This window comes from Bufo gargarizans, chromosome 2, assembly GCF_014858855.1.
Source record: "Bufo gargarizans isolate SCDJY-AF-19 chromosome 2, ASM1485885v1, whole genome shotgun sequence".
Lineage (NCBI taxonomy): Eukaryota > Metazoa > Chordata > Amphibia > Anura > Bufonidae > Bufo > Bufo gargarizans.
This window is the reverse complement of record NC_058081.1, coordinates 683,133,257-683,150,748: the sequence shown is the minus strand read 5'-3', so window position 1 is coordinate 683,150,748 and position 17,492 is coordinate 683,133,257. Positions and strand designations below refer to the sequence as shown.

The window sequence follows — 17,492 nt, the reverse complement described above, 5'->3', positions numbered from 1 at the left end:
TCATCCCAACTGTGAAGTATGGTGGTGGGGGCATCATGGTTTGGGGCTGCTTTGCTGCGTCCGGGCCTGGACAGATTGCTATTATCGAAGAAAAAATGAATTCCCAAGTTTATCAATACATTTTGCAGGAGAACTTAAGGCCATCTGTCCACCAGCTGAAGCTCAACAGAAGATGGGTGTTGCAACAGGACAACGACCCAAAGCATAGAAGTAAATCAACAGAATGGCTTAAACAGAAGAAAATACGCCTTCTGGAGTGGCCCAGTCAGAGTCCTGACCTCAACCCGATTGAGATTCTGTGGCATGACCTCAAGAAAGCGATTCACACCAGACATCCCAAGAATATTGCTGAACTGAAACAGTTCTGTAAAGAGGAATGGTCAAGAATTACTCCTGACCGTTGTGCACGTCTGATCTGCAACTACAGGAAACGTTTGGTTGAAGTTATTGCTGCCAAAGGAGGTTCAACCAGTTATTAAATCCAAGGGTTCACATACTTTTTCCACCTGCGCTGTGAATGTTTACATGGTGTGTTCAATAAAAACATGGTAACATTTAACTCTTTGTGTGTTATTAGTTAAGCAGACTGTGATTGTCTATTGTTGTGACTTAGATGAAGATCAGATCACATTTTATGACCAATTTGTGCAGAAATGCATAAAATTCCAAAGGGTTCACATACTTTTTCTTGCAACTGTATATGTGGTTACTGCCGTATAAAGTCGGGCGTACGCGGCGCGACCTCGGTCTGACCAAGCGTCTACTATTTGTCATTATTGAGCTGTTTATTTTCTGATGTTACCAGCTAATTATTATTTCCCATTATGTTTTCGGAGCCGCTGGCGTGGACAGGATTCTCCAAAATTGGAAACATGTGGGATGGACAATATGTCGACCTGTTTATCAAGGAAAAAGAGATGATAAATACGGCGAGCGGTCGCCATGGTGATAAGACCGCTCACGGCCAGGTCCACCGAGGTGCTGACAGGCCGCAGTGTGAACAGCTTCCTAATTAGCCAAGATCTTCCAGGAAATCTCGCAGAACCAAGTTTCTGACATGTGTACGCGGTGTACGTGCCCCGTGCCAGGTCTGGCATTAAGGGTGGCATTTAAATGTAGTGGAGCTGGCGGCTCGTGGGTGAGAATGCCTTTAATTAGTTATTTTCTATCCCAAGTGCTTATTTTTCACTCCATTGCATTAAACCAAAGAAAATGAGACAAAAACTGCACAAAAAAACAATGTAGCAAAGTTAAAGTGAGTCTCTTCCTTTAACCCCCTAACCGCCAGGCCTATTGGGGACTTAGTGAAGTGTGTTGTTTTTAGCACTAAAAGTTGTATTTTGAAATGGCAATATTTTGGGGTGAATCCAGTATAATGCATTGAAAAAGTTGTACTTTTTGGGAGGGGAAAAAAATCAGTAATTTAAAAAAATGTTGTGCTTTGCTCTTGGGGTTTTGTTCTTAAAGGCCCCTTCACAGCAATTAATTTTTTTATAATTGAGCTAAAAATATTTATTTTCAATTGGTGTTTATAAAAAATATTTCAGCCATTTTAGGCCCCTTTCACACGGGCGAGTTTTCCACGCGGATGCGATGCGTGAGGTGAACGTATTGCACCTCCTCCACTTGATCGCGCAGCCGGCATCGTCTTCTTTCTTCTTCTTTCAGGACCTGCAAAAGGACCTTTGGTGACGTAATCGCGCTCACCACCTGGTGAGTGTGGTGACGTCAGTGCAGGTCCTGCACATAGAATGATCATCTATCTTCATTCAGCAGGACCTGCACTGACGTCACCACACTCACCAGGTGGTGAGCGCGATTACGTCACCAAAGGTCCTTTTGCAGGTCCTGAAAGAAGAAGAAAGAAGACGATGCCGGCTGCGCAATCAAGTGGAGGAGGTGAGTTCATTTATTTTTATTTTTTAACCCCTCAATTGACATTTTACTAAGCATTCTGTATTAAGAATGCTATCATTTTCCCTTATAACCATGTTATAAGGGAAAATAATACAGTGAATAGACTTTAATGGGGTCCGGGGTTGCTCATCCCTATCATCTCCTAGCAACCTTGCAGATGCTTGCGATTTTCATGCAGCCCCATTCATTTCTATGGGGCCTGCGTTGCGTGAAAAACGCAGAATATAGAACATGCTGCGATTTTCACGCAACGCCTAAGTGATGCGTGAAAATCACCGCTCATGTGCACAGCCCCATTGAAGTGAATGGGTCCAGATTCAGTGCGGGTGCAATGCGTTCACCTCACGCATTGCACCCGCATGGAAAACTCGCCCGTGTGAAAGAGGCCTTAGAGTTAACAAGGGTTAAAAATAGTCTGCTTGCAGAGCATCACTTCTAAGTCTCCTGACCTCATAAACATTCATTTATCAGTTTGATAAGAGTTTAGCTATAATGAGGTCAAGAGATCAGAAATAAGGCTTTACATGAGCCGTCAGCTGACAGGACTCAGAAGTAATACTTTGCAAACAGACTGATTTTTAACCCCTGTTCCTCAAAAACTGATGGAAAGTTTTAATAAAGACCAATTGAAAAATGAAAAAATATTTTTAGCCCAAAATAAGTAAAATGCAATCATTCAATCATACTTTTGCATGATAAAACATTTTTTTAAATATATATTTTTGCAGCCATCACTTTTTTTCATAGTTTTTCATCAACGATCCCGAGTGAGGGCTTGTATTTTGTGGGACAAGCAGACATTTTCATTTGTACCATTTTGGGGTATATACAAGTTTTCATCACTTTTTATTCCATTTTGTGGGTGGCGGGGTAAACAGAAAGATAGCAACTCTGGCACTTTTTTATTTTTTTACACCAATCATCATTCAAATGAAATAACATGATACTAACGCTATGGATCAGATTGTTTCAGACACGATGGTGATGCAGCTTTTTATATTTATTTTTTATTTTTTACGTTTTACTAAACTTTTTTTACATCTTCCTTTCGCTTTTGGTCTCATTAGGCCCACTGATTGTGGAAACAATACACTGCAATGCTTATGTATTGCAGTGTATTAGAAGTGTGAGTTTTTAGGTCAGGGTCACACATCCAGATTCCTGATGTGTCGCAGCCCAACCGTTGGGTTGAATGACCCAAATTCACTTCTTTACAGAGATCTATGTAAAGTCGAGCAGCTGTGTCACAAATCTTTACTATTTTTTGTCTCAGTTTTTTATCTTTTGGCTTAGAATAAATCTGTGGCTACCTAGAAACCATCAGCAAGCAGGTAGTAGTTGATGACAGATCCTATGGCTTTTATACCTTAGTACATCCTGCAGTACAGTGTCTATGACCGCTCCATAAGAGTTTTTTCAGACACGGAGGTGGACAATTTATTATCCTGAAATACGCCTATATTAGGCGTATTTTAGGCGCAGTTTGCGGCGCAGCAGTCAGTTGCTCAACAATCTGCAGCTTCCCCAGGGAAGGGGAGGGGCCGGCAGGCCCGTCTCATTCATCATTTTCTACGCCTGTTTTAAAAAATAAAGGTAAGACAGCAAGGAAAGGCGTCTTACATTTAGGAAAATGGGAAAAATACGGCTGGCACTCACTATGTGGTTCACATCAAACAACTGTTTTATTAATCCTAGTTCACAATGGAACGAAAACAACAATACATGTATTAATATACACACTATAAATTAAAAAACGTTCAAAAAACCCTAAAAATTGTATAAAATATAATAAAACACAGTTAAAATCTATAATAAAAATCAGTAGCTGCTGAGGAAGAGGACTGAAGTCCTCGAAACGCGTTTAGCGTTATATCCCTGAATACTGCAATAGTTGGGACATGAACGACAAAATTTGAATCATCTTTTCAGAAGTGGAGCGCTCCATTCGATATTTTCAAAACAACACCGCTCGTAGGAACATTGAAACATAGTTTCTAACTCCCGCGATACCTCTGAGATAACACGTGACCAACATCAGAGAGCGAGGACGCCGAAAGCGAGCGGTGCAACAAGCGGCCGATTCTGACTGCTGAAGACTCCCTTGAGAAGGGTAAGCGACACTCCTTTATAGGCAAAAACATCATAAGCCACAATATAAGGACTGTTACATTTAATTGTCTAAAAGGCAACAGCACCCTCCTAGCATTTTGATACAAAAAGCTATTGCTGTCTTTGGATTGAGGATTTCAAATGTACAGCGGACATTGAACCGACGCCATAGCGTCCCACATTTAAAGATACAAGCTCCCAAATATAAGAGACTTGGATATTAACTACTATCAAGTAAAAGAGTACTGTGATTCTCATTGTGCAATAGTATTATAGATTTTAACTGTGTTTTATTATATTTTATACAATTTTTAGGGGTTTTTGAACGGTTTTTGAACGTTTTTTAATTTATAGTGTGTATATTAATACATGTATTGTTGTTTTCGTTCCATTGTGAACTAGGATTAATAAAACAGTTGTTTGATGTGAACCACATAGTGAGTGCCAGCCGTATTTTTCCCATTTTACTTTTCACTTTTTAGACTGATTGAGTGAACAGTCTTTCGTCTAGAGCACCCTTACCTGATTGAGGAGGGTGGTGAGCTATCCACAAATTTCTCCGTCTTACATTTAGAACTGGTGCTGGATGGCGCCTCTCCGTAACTTTGGCGGATCCACCGCCAGATATAGGGGTTATTAAGACCGGCATCTAAAACACCGGTCTTAATAAATTTGCCCTAGATTATTTTTTTTTTAAATGACAATGCTTCTTCATGGAAAAATGTACAGAAACCGCGGATGGTGACCAAGCATGGATTATCCCCACTACATGGAGCTAAATTGATGGGCCAACCCCTTTTAAGTCTATGAGAAAATGTATGAAAAAAATGCAATAGATCTAAAAAAAATGAAAAAAATTAAAGTTTCACAGGTTGAAAAAGCTACAAAAAAAACTTTTTTTTTGTGGTGCTTTTAATACTTTTTTTTCTGGCTTTTTTTCCCTACAGAAAGAAATGTCTGAGCAAAATGTCACTGACCCAAAAAATGCATCAAACATGAGCAAAAACACCACAAAAAAGCCTTCTATTAGTCATGTAATATTTCCCTAAAAACTGTTAAGTGCACCAGAAAAAAAGGTCAGATCGGAGGCTGCATTCCAGCACAGGAACAGAATCCCGACATGTCCCGATCCCTCGCATGCTGGACTCCACAGGCAGATCCCAGTCACTGTACCGGGGTCCACTGGATTTCTGGCATGCATATTGCTGGACAAAACGCGGTTGCATGCAGCAGAATTGTCTCCTTTTTCGTTTTTTATATATTGTTTTCAATGGCTAGAATCTACGATAGAGGCTCCAACCGGACTCTAAACTCACGGTCCTTCTACACATGGTGTATACGTGGCAGGTTTTCCACAGGCAGGGAAGATATGTAGCGTCTATAGCAGTAAGGGCTCCTGCACACGGCCTTTGTTTGGCTGTGGCTGTATTGCGGCCCGCAATCAGCAGGTCCGCAATACACGGATGCGGACCCATTCACTTGAATGGTGCCGCAATCCAGGAAATGCGGTGCGGTGCAGAATGGAGGCACGGATCGGAAGTCCACGGAAGCACTACTTTTCTGCAGTGCCGACAGTCGCATGCGGATCGGGGACCCCATTGGTCCGCGATCTTCATGCGGCGGCCCCAGGGTCGGTGCCCGTGCATTGCGGACCACAATTTGCGGTCTGCAGCACGGGCCTGGCAAGCACACGGTCGTGTGCATGAGCCCTAATGTAAACGAGGCTTTAAAAAAAACACACACACGACACAGGAAGTTTCCGCCCCGGGATCTGCACATAACTTGACAAGCGGTAAAGGTTTTAAATCTGCATTTAAGTAAATTTATGCTGCGGATATACTCCACAATGATGAGGGGGAAAAACTGCATAAAAAAGACGTAGTTTTTATTGCATTATTTTTTTTTTTTATTTTTAGCCAAAGCAAGAAGTGGCTCCGGTTCAAAAAACTGCACCCAAAACCGTGTGTGTGATATGGTTTTCACCTATATTACAGCAAACAAAAAAACATTGCAACCAAATACTTGTTGGAAATCCGTATTTTTTTGGAAAACGCAGCAAGCTCTCTATGGAGCCTTTTTTTTCAGGTGTTTTTCAGGTGAATAAAAAAAAAACTGAAAAAATACATGATAAAAATATGAGACCACCAGTAAGGCCTCTTTTCACAGGTCAGTGAGTCGTGGACGTGTGCTGACCGCTCACGCATCCACTGACTTTGCGCCCACTGTGTGTATTATGGTTGCCTCGTGCCCATTGAAGTCCATGGGTTCATGAAAACTCCATACATGATACGGATGTCATCCGTGTTTGTTCCGTGGCTTTCACAGACAGTCTAGCAATGTCCATGGAATATGGATGAAACACGAGGGCAAAAAGTGGACACACGGACAAAACGCGGATCCTTCACGGACATCTTCATGGATGAACCACTGACCATCTTGTCACGTATGTCATCACGGATGTGTGAATAACGCCTTAAACGGCACCTAAGAGCACTCTTTACAAAAAAGCATGAAATTCACTATGTTTTTTGCCAGCCCCAAAAATCGCCACAAAAAGGGGTGTAAAGAAAGGAAGTTGACTTCGGTGGGTTCGGCCGACCGTGTAGGGTTTAGGGGTCTCCTGATCCCCGGGTGGCTGAAGATAAGTCGGTGGTGTCTGGCAGCAGCTTTCTCCGGTTTTCCCATTCACTGCACGCGCGTGCTCGGCCGAGCCAAGTATGCATACACGTGGGAGGCTCCGGAGACCCAGCAGTCAGCAGTAGCCCCAGAGACCACCTCTTTCCAGACACGTGGAACTATGCAGATCGGCAGCACAAACATCTCTCCTGATACTTTGTTACAATGTTTCAGCGCAGTTAAATGGATCAGTCCTGAGTTAAAGGGGTCATCCCCGTGAGTAACGTAAAAAATTGAAAATCAGACGTCATATAGCACATGATAAACTCCTTCTTACAAAGCTAGAGCCGGCCCTGACCTCACATGGACCCAGAGATCTCCCCGGCCATTGCTCTAATTGTTCTGCTAGATTTATTTTAATCTTGCAGCTCAGGGGTGTGTCCTTTCTCAGGAGGGGTGTTCTTTCTCAGGAGGGGTGTGTCCCTTCTCAGGAGGGGTGTTCTTTCTCAGGAGGGGTGTCCTATCTCAGGAGGGGTGTGTCCCTTCTCAGGAGGGGTGTTCTTTCTCAGGAGGGGTGTGTCCCTTCTCAGGAGGGGTGTTCTTTCTCAGGAGGGGTGTCCTATCTCAGGAGGGGTGTGTCCCTTCTCAGGAGGGGTGTGTCCCTTCTCAGGAGGGGTGTCCTTTCTCAGGAGGGGTGCCCTTTCTCAGGAGGGGGGTGTCCCTTCTCAGGAGGGGTGTCATTTCTCATGGGGGGCTGTCCTTTCTCAGGAGGGGTTCCCTTTCTCAGGAGGGGTGTGTCCTTTCTCAGGAGGGATGTGTCCTTTCTCAAGAGGTGTTTCCTTTCTCAGGAGGGGTGTCCTTTCTCAGGAGGTGTGTTCTTTCTCAGGAGGGGTGTGTCCCTCTGTCTCTTACAAAGCTAGAGCCGGCCCTGACCTCACATGGACCCAGAGATCTCCCCGGCCATTGCTCTAATTGTTCTGCTAGATTTATTTTAATCTTGCAGCTCAGGGGTGTGTTCTTTCTCAGGAGGGATGTGTCCTTTCTCAAGAGGTGTTTCCTTTCTCAGGAGGGGTGTCCTTTCTCAGGAGGTGTGTTCTTTCTCAGGAGGGGTGTGTCCCTTCTCAAGGGGGGTGTCCTTTCTCAGGAGGAGTGCCCTTTCTCAGGAGGGGGGTGTCCTTTCTCAGGAGGGGTGTGTCCTTTCTCAAGAGGTTTTTCCTTTCTTAGGAGGGGTGTCCTTTCGCAGGAGGGGTGTGTACTTTCTCAGGAGGGGTGTCCTTTCTCAGAAGGGGTGTGTCCTTTCTCAGGAGGGGTGTGTCCTTTCTCAGAAGAGGTGTTTCCTTTCTCATGGGGGGTGTCCTTTCTCAGGAGGGGTGTCTTTTCTCAGGAGGGGTGTCTTTTCTCAGGAGGGGTGTGTCCTTTCTCAGGAGGGGTGTGTCCTTTCTCAGGAGGGGTGTGTCCTTTCTCAGAAGAGGTGTTTCCTTTCTCAGGAGGGGTGTCCTTTCTCAGGAGGGGTGTTCTTTCTCAGGAGGGGTGTGTCCCTTCTCAGGAGGGGTGTCCTTTCTCAGGAGGACGGCCCTTTCTCAGGAAGTGTGTTCTTTCTCAGGAAGTGTGTTCTTTCTCAGGAGGGGTGTGTCCTTTCTCAGGAAGGGGGTGTCCTTTCTCAAGAGGTGTTTCCTTTCTCAGGAGGGGTGTCCTTTCTCAGGAGGGGTGTCCTTTCTCAGGAGGGGTGTCCTTTCTCAGAAGGGGTGTGTCCTTTCGCAGGAGGGGTGTGTACTTTCTCAGAAAAGGTGTTTCCTTTCTCAGGGGGGTGTCCTTTCTCAGGAGTGGTGTCCTTTCTCAGGAAGGGTGTGTCCTTTCTCAGGAGGGTGTGTCCTTTCTCAGAAAAGGTGTTTTCTTTCTCAGGAGGGGTGTCCTTTCTCAGGAGGGGTGTGTCCTTTCTCAAGAGGTGTTTCCTTTCTCAGGAGGGGTGTGTACTTTCTCAGGAGGGGTGTGTCCTTTCTCAAGAGGTGTATCCTTTCTTATGAGGGGTGTGGCCTTTCTCAGGAGTGGTGTCCTTTCTCAGGAAGGGTGTGTCCTTTCTCAGGAGGGTGTGTCCTTTCTCAGAAGAGGTGTTTCCTTTCTCAGGAGGGGGGTGTCCTTTCTCAGGAGGGGTGTGTCCTTTCTCAGGAGGGGTGTGTCCTTTCTCAGGAGGGGTGTGTCCTTTCTCAGGAGGGGTGTCCTTTCTCAGAAAGGGTGTGTCCTTTCTCAGGAGGGGTGTGTCTTTTTTAAGGAGGGGTGTGTACCTTCTCAGGGGGGGTGTGTCCTTTCTCAAGAGGTGTATCCTTTCTCATGAGGGGTGTGGCCTTTCTCAGGAGGGGGGTGTCCTTTCTCAGGAGCATGGCAAAATGTGGTTAAGAGCATGGCTTTAAATAACATAAAATAGGTAAAAATAAAAAATTATAATCTTGATCTAGGAGGACGCCGTAGATGTGGTGGTGGAGGAGGAGGTAGCCTACACTGCTTTTTGGTTTTTTATTTAATTTAATTTAATTTTTTGGTTAAATTTGGACCATGCTGGTATAACCTGGGCATCTCCTGTATATAATTATATATGTACAGCTGATGTAAGTTATACATCTTCTTGTATATAGTGATATGGACCATGCTGGTATAACCTGGGCATCTCCTGTATATAATTATATATGTACAGCTGGTATAACCTGGGTATCTCCTGTATATAATTATATATGTACAGCTGATGTAAGTTATACATCTTCTTGTATATAGTGATATGGAGCATGCTGGTATAACCTGGGCATCTCCTGTATATAATTATATATGTACAGCTGGTATAAGTTATACATCTTCTGTATATAGTGATATGGAGCATGCTGGTATAACCTGGGTATCTCCTGTATATAATTATATATGTACAGCTGGTATAAGTTATACATCTTCTGTATACAGTGATATGGAGCATGCTGGTATAACCTGGGTATCTCCTGTATATAATTATATATGTACAGCTGGTATAAGTTATACATCTTCTTGTATATAGTGATATGGACCATGCTGGTATAACCTGGGCATCTCCTGTATATAATTATATATGTACAGCTGGTATAAGTTATACATCTCCTTGTATATAGTGATATGGAGCATGCTGGTATAACCTGGGTATCTCCTGTATATAATTATATATGTACAGCTGGTATAAGTTATACATCTTCTTGTATATAGTGATATGGAGCATGCTGATATAACCTGGGTATCCTCTGTATATAATTATATATGTACAGCTGGTATAAGTTATACATCTTCTGTATATAGTGATATGGAGCATGCTGGTATAACCTGGGCATCTCCTGTATATAATTATATATGTACAGCTGGTATAAGTTATACATCTTCCTGTATATAGTGATATGGACCATGCTGGTATAACCTGGGTATCCTCTGTATATAATTATATATGTACAGCTGGTATAAGTTATACATCTTCTGTATATAGTGATATGGAGCATGCTGGTATAACCTGGGCATCTCCTGTATATAATTATATATGTACAGCTGGTATAAGTTATACATCTTCTGTATATAGTGATATGGAGCATGCTGGTATAACCTGGGCATCTCCTGTATATAATTATATATGTACAGCTGGTATAAGTTATACATCTTCTGTATATAGTGATATGGACCGTGCTGGTATAACCTGGGTATCTCCTGTATACAATTATATATGTACAGCTGGTATAAGTTATACAGATTCTGTATATAGTGATATGACCATGCTGGTAAACCTGGGCATCTCCTGTATATAATTATATGGATGTCCATTAACTGGTATACAGTTATAACTTATCTCCTGTATATATTATAATGTACAGCTGGTATAACGGGTATCTCCTGTATATAATTATATATGTACAGCTGTGTATAGTTATACATCTTCTGTATATAGTGATATGGAGCATGCTGGTATAACCTGGGATCTCCTGTATATAATTATATATGTACAGCTGGTATAAGTATACATCTTCTGTATATAGTGATATGGACATGCTGGTATAACCTGGGCATCATCTGTAATATAATTATTATAATGTACAGCTGGTATAATTTTATACATCTTCTTGTTATAGTGATATGGACCATGCGGTATAAACCTGGGCAATCTCCTGTATATAATTATATATGTACAGCTGGTATAAGTTATACATCTTCCTGTATATAGTGATATGGAGCATGCTGGTATAACCTGGGCATCTCCTGTATATAATTATATATGTACAGCTGGTATAACCTGGGCATCTCCTGTATATAATTATATATGTACAGCTGGTATAAGTTATACATCTTCTTGCATACAGTGATATGGACCATGCTGGTATAACCTGGGCATCTCCTGTATATAACTATATATGTACAGCTGGTATAAGTTATACATCTTCTGTATATAGTGATATGGAGCATGCTGGTATAACCTGGGTATCTCCTGTATATAATTATATATGTACAGCTGGTATAAGTTATACATCTTCTTGTATATAGTGATATGGAGCATGCTGGTATAACCTGGGCATCTCCTGTATATAATTATATATGTACAGCTGGTATAAGTTATACATCTTCTTGTATATAGTGATATGGAGCATGCTGGTATAACCTGGGCATCTCCTGTATATAATTATATATGTACAGCTGGTATAAGTTATACATCTTCTTGTATATAGTGATATGGAGCATGCTGGTATAACCTGGGCATCTCCTGTATATAATTATATATGTACAGCTGGTATAAGTTATACATCTTCTTGTATATAGTGATATGGAGCATGCTGGTATAACCTGGGCATCTCCTGTATATAATTATATATGTACAGCTGGTATAGGTTATACATCTTCTTGTATATAGTGGTATGGAGCATGCTGGTATAACCTGGGCATCTCCTGTATATAATTATATATGTACAGCTGGTATAAGTTATACATCTTCTGTATATAGTGATATGGAGCGTGCTGGTATAACCTGGGCATCTAGTATGTAGTATTTAACTATTGTGCGCCACTGTCCCCGGTACGATGTCCTCCTTTTTGGAGCTCTGCAAGTGGCCCCCGCCATTCAGCTGCTCCAGTGAGCGCCGCGCCCTCCCCACCGCTCACCAAGCACCGCGCCATCCATGGTACGGCAGCGCAGCCTCCTTCCCATGAACAGGACTGAGCTTTACCAAGACCACGTGACTGGCTGAGCGCTCACCAGATCGGCAGCTAATCAGCGGACCCCCCCGACCCATCAGTATACAACACTCGGAAAACCCCTTTAATTTTTCTAAAGCAGCTCAGCTTTTCATGCTTCCTGAAGGTCACGTTGCATTAAGGGGCGCTCTGGAACCCAGCTATCGTCTCTACCCTGGACACAGGATAACCTGTAGAATGACGGGGGTCCATCATGAAAGCGGGATCCTTGCGTCCCCTGTCTGACAATCCGCTAATCTCTCAGATCGGGCTCTAGGAAAGCTGGGTGGCGCCCCCTACCACTTGCCGCGGAGTGACGGGCCGGACATGTTACTGACTTTAGGAGGAATCCATGGAAGCGCAGATACAACGGGCGCTTGTGTCAATTTTCCACGGCTTCCAACACACATTCATGTCATTGTGCCCCACAGGTTGGGGGTCATTGACAAAATTCCTCCCCCAGGGGCAAGAGCACAAAGGAAGTGTCCGGGGACAATAGCGGACGAGGCGAAGGGACGGTTCTGTGTGTTTTTATGAAACGGCTCCACATAAGCTGCGCCGTGCCCGCCGCGGCCGCAGAATGGGGGCTTTACACGGGGCGACATTCCCTGCATTCCAGATAAGCATTCCCGCACACGTCACACCTACACACATGGAAAACAAGCGCGACGCGGGCCGGACGCACAAAAGATCAGTGTGCTGCCCGCCGCGATTATTCCGCTTTGTTAGCCGAGCTCCCCAGACCTAAGCAATGAGGACAGTGGGGTCAAATTAAAGCACCTAAAGGGGAACTCCACTGCCACACCTGACTACATCCCCTGAATGAAATGTGGAGAAACTTTGTAAATGCGTCAATTACTTGTCCTGTATTCATTTTGAGTGTGATGTTCTCTGCTCCAGTCGCATCTAAAGCTGCACCCAGAATTCCGCCAGCTTCCCTGTGCCATGGTGGAGCTTTGTGTCCCCTGTTGCTGCTCTGAAGGTTAAGGCCTCTTGCACATGACCGTATGGTTTTGCAATCCGTAAAAAAAGGATCCGCAAAAGGTCGGATGACATCCGTGTGCATTCCGTATTTTGCGGAAAGAAACAGCCGGCCCCTAATAGAACAGTCCTATCCTCGTCCGTAATGCGGACAACAATAGGACATGTTCTGTTTGTTTGTGGAATGGAAATACGGAAACGGAATGCACACGGAGTAACTTCCGTTTTTTTTGCGGACCATTGAAATGAATGGTTCTGTATACGGTCCGCAAAAAAAAAAACTGAACGCACACGGGTCCGCAATACTCGGGGCACCGGCCGTGTGCACCCCACATCACAGATGCGGACCCATTCACTTTAATGGTTCCGTAAAAACCGCAGATTCAGTGCGGATGGTGTTTCTGGCCATGCCTCCGCACCGCAAAAAAGTAGTGTGTGCACTACTTTTTGGCGGTGCGGACCGTCAGATGTGGATCGCTGACCCCATTCAAATGAATAGGTCCGCGGTTCGCATGCGGCTGCCCCACGGAGCCCTTACGTTCGTTGGCATGAGCCGAGCTTCCATGGACCATTAGTAGAATTTTGGAAGCAGCTCTGTATGTGAATATAGAAAATAATTCGAAATCCGTACAAATAAAGTGCAACAAAAAAAGGACAAAAAGAGAAATACTTTTAGGTAAAGTTTTGCTTCCTTCTCCACTCACACTGAAAGCTGCATCTAGCATTTCACTGTCTTTCTGTTACCAGCAGCATTATGGGAACCGTGTGTGTTCCCGTTACAGCTCAGGTTATACATGCCTAATAGTACAACGGAGCCGGACTCATGTCTGTTCCCAATAACCATGTGAAGAATTTTAGAAGCAGCTTTGGATGTGAATAGAGACCAAAAAAAAGAAACAAAATGAAAATAAAACAGTGACACTTTTTTATGCAAAATGTTCATATTTTTTTGTCCTCCATTCACACCGAAAGCTGCATCTATCATTTCTCTGGATTCCTGTTACCAGACAGCAGTGCTTTATGGGAACCACATGTCCCCCTCATTGCAGCCAGGCTGTCAGGTCAGATGTTTGACAGTGGGGTGGAGAGAACTGCCGTCTGTTCCCAATGTCCATGAGAAGTATTTTGGATGCAGCTTTGGATGTGAACAGAGAAAATCCGGTAAAATCATTTACAATTGGCACAAAAACACTAGAACTTAATTTAAAATAATATAACAGTGATGTATTTATTTTTTCACCTAAAGTTTTATTTTCTTCTCCATTCACACTGAAAGCTGCATCCAGAAACCTGTTGTTTTTCCATCAGCAGGGAGCAGCACATTCTGAGAGCTCTGCGGGAGTCTATGGCCTGGTGATGCAGCAGCCGAGCAGCTTCTGCATCTCCCATAGACTTGTATGGGAGACATGAAAGCATCTTTTCCAGCGCCATCACCCTCCATAGACTCCAATGGAGACTGGGCTGAACATGTGCGCCCCCTTATGGACAAGACTAGAACATCCGATGCCCACAAAATTTACACTCCATACAACTGCCTCGTCATAGATATATTGCTAAAATACAGCGCCAGTGTCCGATGGGCGGGGTCCGCAGCGGAGGCTGGAGCTGCACCCACAACACACTGCAACAGCCCCTCTCCTGTCAGTCAGTCCAGATTCATCTTCACTTTGTTTTGTATTTGATGTGTTTTTACACAACTGATTTATCACTTTTATTTCTCTTTTTATTTCCATCACATGAAAAATGTAAATTGTCAATTTTTAGTTGCGCAGGTTTGACCCTTTGCTATGAAACTGGTGAGATTGGGGGCAGAGGAGTTTATACATGCAGAACCTGGGGGGACCTGGTGCTGAAGAGCAGCAAGCATTGTGCAAAACTCCATGTGGAAAACCGGATAAACTGCATTGCCCCAAAGGTTGTATACATGGTGCTTGAGAGGTACCTGGACCCATGACAAGAGTCAGCAAAGCGAGTGCAGCTCTGGAGTATAATACAGGACATAACTCAGGATCAGTACAGGATAAGTAATGTATGTACACAGCGACTGCACCAGCAGAATAGTGAGTGCAGCTCTGGAGTATAATACAGGATGTAACTCAGGATCAGTACAGGATAAGTAATGTAATGTATGTACACAGTGACTGCACCAGCAGAATAGTGAGTGCAGCTCTGGGGTATAATACAGGATGCAACTCAGGATCAGTGCAGGATAAGTAATGTATGTACACAGTGACTCCACCAGCAGAATAGTGAGTGCAGCTCTGGGGTATAATACAGGATGCAACTCAGGATCAGTGCAGGATAAGTAATGTATGTACACAGTGACTGCACCAGCAGAATAGTGAGTGCAGCTCTGGAGTATAATACAGGATGTAACTCAGGAGCAGTACAGGATAAGTAATGTATGTACACAGTGACTGCACCAGCAGAATAGTGAATGCAGCTCTGGAGTATAATACAGGATGTAACTCAGGATCAGTACAGGATAAGTAATGTATGTACACAGTGACTCCACCAGCAGAATAGTGAGTGCAGCTCTGGAGTATAATACAGGATGTAACTCAGGATCAGTACAGGATAAGTAATGTATGTACACAGTGACTGCACCAGCAGAATAGTGAATGCAGCTCTGGAGTATAATACAGGATGTAACTCAGGATCAGTACAGGATAAGTAATGTATGTACACAGTGACTGCACCAGCAGAATAGTGAATGCAGCTCTGAAGTATAATACAGGATGTAACTCAGGATCAGTACAGGATAAGTAATGTGATGTATGTACACAGTGACTGCACCAGCAGAATAGTGAGTGCAGCTCTGGAGTATAATACTATTATGTATAAAATATGGTGATGAGAGGTGGAGATTCCCTGTAAGCATCAGACCGCACACATGTCACCTTCGGACACCAGTGTTGTCAGGCTCCCGTCCCTCGGCCATACCCCAGCACATACTAGTAGCAGCGGGCACATATGACAGGACGCGTCATGTAAACAATGAATGAGCTTCATCCTGCGGCATCACTCGCTGTCCCCGCCATGTGCAGCTGCAGAGATGTTTATTCCACCGGCAAGAAGATTCCTTCCTTTATCTGATCACTTGGAGATAAAGCGTCTTCAGATGGAAATTAGGAAGAAATTGTGAAATTCTAACAAAAATGTAAACTGTCAATTATCAGATATTTACAAGGAAATCACCCTATAACTAGGGAATCTAATTTCTAGCTAATTGATTTGTCTCGTGCGCAAGAATTCTACATCTATTAGGGGCTGCCCCCCCGGTGAAGGGACGCCCGTCTGCCTATTGAATGACAGAGTTGGCAATCTCACTCCTGTGCAGCTGCGTCTGCCACCGAGGCAGCACCTGTGCGTGCACCGCTATACTACCCAATAGCAGCGCATGAACGGTCGCTGCTCCCAAAGCAGAGCTTCTGTTCTTGCGCCGCTATATGGATCAGTGGTGCAGGAGTGAGAGTTTGAAGGCAGGGCAAGATGGTCGGAGAAATTAGTCAAGAGGTACCGTATGTGGGTGCTCCTTCACCAATGGGGACAGCGCCTCACTGGGGAAGAACTCTTCCTCATGACACAAATCAATGCTCATCCCTACCTGTAAGTCAATGATTGGAATTTTTTATGTATTTATTGGCTGTAGTATACTAGCAGCAGGCTCGGACTGGCCCACAGAGGTACAGGGGAAACCCCCGGTGGGCCCCTGAGCAAGGTGGGCCCCTAGTCTCCCACCCCCTGCACAAGTGGCACATAACACAGTAGACTTCCTGCACTACATACATATATTCAGTGTACAGCACCTCCACCAGTCTATGTTCATATAAAAAACTTGTTAAATTATTTATTATATTTGAATGTATCTGTACGGTGGGCCCCCAAAATAAATTTTACTGGTGGGCTCTAGGTACCCCAGTCCGACACTGATAAGCAGTACAATATAGAGAGTGTCTATAACGGTTCCTAATAGGCTCACACTATGACGTCAATCACTGAATATTTTTTGTACTTACACATACTAATGAAAATGCTTAAATCACAGATATTCCAGGAATAATGTCAGTATAGCGCCACCTGCTGCTCCTGTTTAGCTGCATTTCTGTGTCCACGTCATTAAAGGGGTTATTCCACAACTAATGTAAAAAGTGAAAATCAGACATCATATAGTACACAACGACCTCTTTCTAACAAAGCTAGAACCAGCCCTGTACCTTACATGGATCCAGAGATCTCCCCGTTCATTTCTCTGCTAGCTTTATATCAAGCTGACAGCTCAGGGGGCGTGTCTGTTCCGCTGCAGCTCGGGGGGCGTGTCCCTGCTCTCCCTATCACAGCTAAGGGGGCGTGTCCCTGCTCTCTCTATCACAGCTCAGGAGACAGTTGAAGGATGAAACTGAGCATGTGCGGCCATCTCAGTGAGCAGGAAAAAGAAATAAGAAAAAGAACAAACATCAGGTGGCGCTATACAGATAAATTTTATTGAATAACTCAGTGGCTATACAAAATGTTTTATTACATGCAATTACAAAAGTATTCAGATCCAGGGGCTGGTTTGAAAACTGTAGAATATGTTTCGTGGGACAACCCTTTTAAATGTGCTGAGGAGGACACGTGTATCCAGTCTTGCCTCTCTCTCTGGTCTTTCT

General features: G+C 43.8%; 2 protein-coding genes across 2 annotated transcripts in view; one reads left to right on the top strand and one right to left on the bottom strand.

Moving 5' to 3' along the window:
* Positions 1–17,492, bottom strand: part of MAG (myelin associated glycoprotein) — a 95,313-nt gene that overhangs the window by 59,466 nt on the left and 18,355 nt on the right. The window lies entirely within an intron of this gene.
* The window catches only part of LOC122928970 (lipolysis-stimulated lipoprotein receptor-like), an 82,573-nt gene continuing 69,054 nt past the window's right edge, over positions 3,974–17,492 (top strand). Inside the window, exon 1 of the mRNA XM_044282329.1 lies at positions 3,974–4,027. The gene's annotated coding sequence lies outside the window, so the exon portion shown is untranslated. The remainder of the gene's footprint in view (positions 4,028–17,492) is intronic.